At 45.3% G+C, this 4,162-nt stretch overlaps 1 pseudogene; it reads left to right on the forward strand.

Annotated features, from left to right (window-relative positions):
• Positions 1 to 1,429: 1,429 nt before the first annotated feature.
• LOC120223945 lies at positions 1,430 to 2,274 on the forward strand (annotated as a pseudogene).
• Positions 2,275 to 4,162: the final 1,888 nt, after the last annotated feature.

The following is a 4,162-nucleotide window of genomic DNA, read 5'->3' on the forward strand; positions in this document are numbered from 1 at the left end:
AAGGCTGGTGTGCATGGGGAAAAAAAAAGTCTTGAGGAGTCTTGTAAATCCTGTCACTTAGTATCGGAGGAATTTGGGAGAAATTACATGATGTCATGAAGAGGAAGAGGAGCTAGACAATCAAATTGAAAGCAGCTTGGATATCTAAGAGGAAGAAAGGTAGCACTTAGAGACAGCTGTGATAAAACTTCCTCCACAATTACATTTTCTTCAGAACTACTGGGAACACATTGTAGATATTTTTAAAATAAAATGTAAGCAGGAATCAATGAAATAAGAAAAACTAGTTTCCAGCCGTCCTGAAAAAACTTGTCCATGGGTATGGGCTAACAGAATGGTAGTGAAAAAGCAGATTTGAAGATAAATTTTAAATGTGAAGCTCCTTTTATTTGACAATAATATTAAAAAGCCATGGTAAAAAGAAGGGGCACCTGGTGGCTCAGTCAGTTAAGCGTCCAACTTCGGTTCAGGTCATGATCTCATGGTTTGTGGGTTTGAGCCTCGCATCGGGCTCTGTGCTGACAGCTCAAAGCCTGGAGCCTGTTTCAGATTCTGTGTCTCCCTCTCTCTCTGCCCTTGCCCCACTCGTGCTCTGTCTCTCTCTTTCTCTCAAAAATAAATAAGCACTGAATTTTCTTTTTTAAAGTAAATTAGATGCTGACTTGAGAGCTCAGATTTGGATTAAGAAAAATATTTTCTTTTTAAAAAAATTTTTTTATGTTTTATGAGAGAGGGAGACAGAGAATCCGAAGCAGGCTCTAGGCTCTGAGCTGTCAACACAGAGACCGACGTGGGGCTTGAACTCACGAACCGTGAGATCATGACTTTGAGCTGAAGTCCGATGCTTAACTGAGTAAGCCACCCAGGCCCCCCAGAAAAAATATTTTCTTAAGAAACAATACATGGTATCCTTTTGGGTAACCAGCGTCTTAGAAACATTTTAGAAAAAGCCAACACAGGTGCTTCACTACTTTGAAGTAATTTTTGTGCTGTCTCAACACTGTTCTCTTTCTTCTGGTTTATTTTCCTACTTGTGTTTGCTCATGAGGTCAAGGATAATACTCCATTGCCTGCCATCCCAGTGCAGAATGGCAGATCATCTGGTTCCTCTTCCCCAGGTTCCACCACAGCCAGACTTCGGGCATCCAGACCTCACTGTCTCCGGTTCCTACTACCAGGGGCATCTTCACTTTTGTTCTGTCTCCACGCCACATTTTCCTCACCTTGGTCCTTTCTGTTCCTTGCTGCTAGGTTCATCTCCGCGTAGGAAACAGTGCATGCCACTCCTCTGCTTGTAAACCTAGAGTGGCTCCTTCTGTCCACTGGAGGAAACCGGAACTGTAAGGTCCCTCCTTTCCGTGCTACCCAGGCAGGGGTCCATGTGGTGGTGTTCTGCATTCCCATCATAACTTAAAGGGAAATGTTCACAATGTCCAAAACCCTTGATATCCTGTAAATGAAGAAGGAGGGTGTCCCTTAAATTCCTTGCAGCAGGGACCCACTTCAGTGACACCAACCTTGACTTCCAGATGGAACAGTACTTCTACAAAAGGAAAGGTGATGGCGTCTGAAGAGAACCTGGGAGATGCTTCTGCTGGCAGCTTGTGCCATTGTTGCTGCTGAAAATGGCTCATGTCAGTGACCCATCATCCCGGAATCCTGGCCAGCGAGCTGTGCTGAAGTTTGCTGCTGCTACTGGAGCCATTCCTACTGCCGGCCACCCCACTCCCGGGACCTTCACTAACAGGACCTAGCGAGACTTCCAGGAGCCAAGACTTGTGGTGGTTACGGTTCCCAGGGCTGAATACCAGCCTCTCACAGAGGCATCTTATGTTAACTCCCCTCATCACCCTGTGTAACACAAACTCTCCCTTGCGCTCCGTGGACATTGCCAAGCTTTGCAACAAGGGAGCTCACTCAGTGGGTCTGATGTGATGGAAGCAGGTACAGGAAGTTCTGCATGTGCATGGCACCATTTCCCGTGAACTCATGGGAGGTCATGCCCCATCTCTACCTCTACAGAGACCCTGAGGAGATCGAAAAGGAAGAGCAGGATGCTGCCGAGAAGGCTGTGACCAAGGAGGGATTTCAGGGTGGATAGACTGCTCCAGCCCCTGTGCTCACCGGCCCTCAACCTGATGTCGAAGACTGCTCTGAAGGCGTAGCACGTGCCCTCTGTGCCTGGAAGACTGGAGCGCTCAGCCTGCCACTGAAGGCCGGTGTGCAGCCCCCACTGTTCCCGCCACTGAATGGGTAGGAACAGCCACGGAGTGATCTTAAGCTGCTCCTCCACAAAGGAAAACAAAATGGAAATAAGGTTGACAGAAAATGAAGAGTTTCTAAAAGTTAAAAAAAAAAAAAAAAAAGAATGTAAGGTCCTCCCCTATGGCCCGTTGAAGAATTTAAAGACCCATAAGAATACTTTTCAGCCTCATCTCCCACTGTCTTTCTTCACACAGGTTTAGCTCTGGCCCAAACCCACCAATTTCTATGATATGCTGGCTTGAAACTTTCCCCGATTTGTACCATGTAGAAGAAAATTCTATTTCTTCTGAATTCTCACAGGACTTTCCTCATGCTCCCTTTCTATGGCATTAGCCCCGTTTTACATTGTCTTATAATTTGCAAGGAATGTGTTTGCTCTCTACCGGACTGTGTCTGAGTGGATCTATGCACCTGTGTCTGTCATCTTTGTATCTACTTCATTCATGTTTTGGACAGACTAGTTCCTGAATAAATATTTTAGATCAATTAATTCTGCTGGGTGCGGCTGGGAATATTAGACCAAAACTTGGTTCACTAGTCCAACTCTGTGATAGAATTAAATCTAGGGTTAGTCTTGCAACTAATTTATTGTTCAGATCTTTTAAAAATCAGCCAAATAAGGGATTGGCCTTTAGCTCTTAGGGCGTCCTAGAAAGGACTGGGCTTCCTCAGGGTTTTCTCATCCAAGCCCCAATTCAGAAAAGAGTGTCAACATCTTGACTGTCTTGGGGATCTGTTTGGGATTTAGGGTGGGAGCCCCTTTGGATTCCACATGCCCTTTCTGACAGTAATGCCTACTGCCTATGTGATGACCACGTTTGTATATTTACTTTTAGTTACTTTGCTTCTGTTAGTCCAGGAATGGAAGTGAAGAGGCAGGAGATGGGGATGAGGAACACAACAGTATAAGGGCCAGCCAGATCTCTTAGATGAAATTAGAAGGGGTTGGAGATAAGCTCCAAATGGCCAGGACCAAGCCTTTTTCTTCAAGTGGGGAAGTAGGGTCATCTTTTCTTTGATGTGACTGATGATTCATAGCCAGTGTGCTGGCCACTTCTGAGTGCTGGGCTCATGGCTCTGCTCATCTCTCCCATTATTTGGTTAACTCCTCCACATTTTTGGTTTCTGCTGGTTTAGTCAGTGATCATAGATCTATCTAGCATCTACTTTAAAATTTTTAAAAATATTTATTTGTTTTTGAGAGAGAGAGAGAGAGAGAGAGAGAAAGAGAGACAGAGCACAAGCAGAGAGAGAGGGAGACAGAATTCGAAGGAGGCTCCAGGCGCTGAGCTGTCAGCACAGAGTCTGACACAGGGCTCAAACTCACAAGCTGTAAGATCATGACCTGAGCTGAAGTTGATCACTTAACTGCCTGAACCACCCAGGCGCCCCTAGCATCTACTTCTAAAAAATATTTTGAAATGTTTTTACGTATTTTTGAGATGGAGAGAAAGCATGAGCTGGGGAAGGGCAGAGGGGGAGGGAGGCAGGATCTAAAGAGGCTCTGTGTTGACAGCAGAGCACCTGACACGAGGCTCAAACTCACGAACCATGAGATCATGACCTGAGCGGAAGTCAGAAGCCTAACCCATTGAGCCACCCAGGTGCCCTCTCTAGCACCTATCTGATGCAAGGTCCTGGAGAAGACATTGCAAGGAAATAAAGAGGAGTTACAGGCTCTGCCTTTTAGAAGTTTGTGGTGTAACTGGGAAAGGAGGCATGTTTCAGGTTGAACTATGCATGGGAAATGTCAATAATATAAAACGACAGTGAGCACATGACATAATTATAAGGGGAACCCAGCTACAAAATGTTGGTGGTTCAGAGGACTAAATTCACACACACAAAGAAACACTATAAACATTGATTTAAGCCACTCTTTAGGACATGACCCAAT

Source organism: Hyaena hyaena, unplaced genomic scaffold (genome assembly GCF_003009895.1).
Source record: "Hyaena hyaena isolate Hyena2069 unplaced genomic scaffold, ASM300989v1 scaffold_1071, whole genome shotgun sequence".
In the NCBI taxonomy this organism is placed as follows: Eukaryota; Metazoa; Chordata; class Mammalia; order Carnivora; family Hyaenidae; genus Hyaena; species Hyaena hyaena.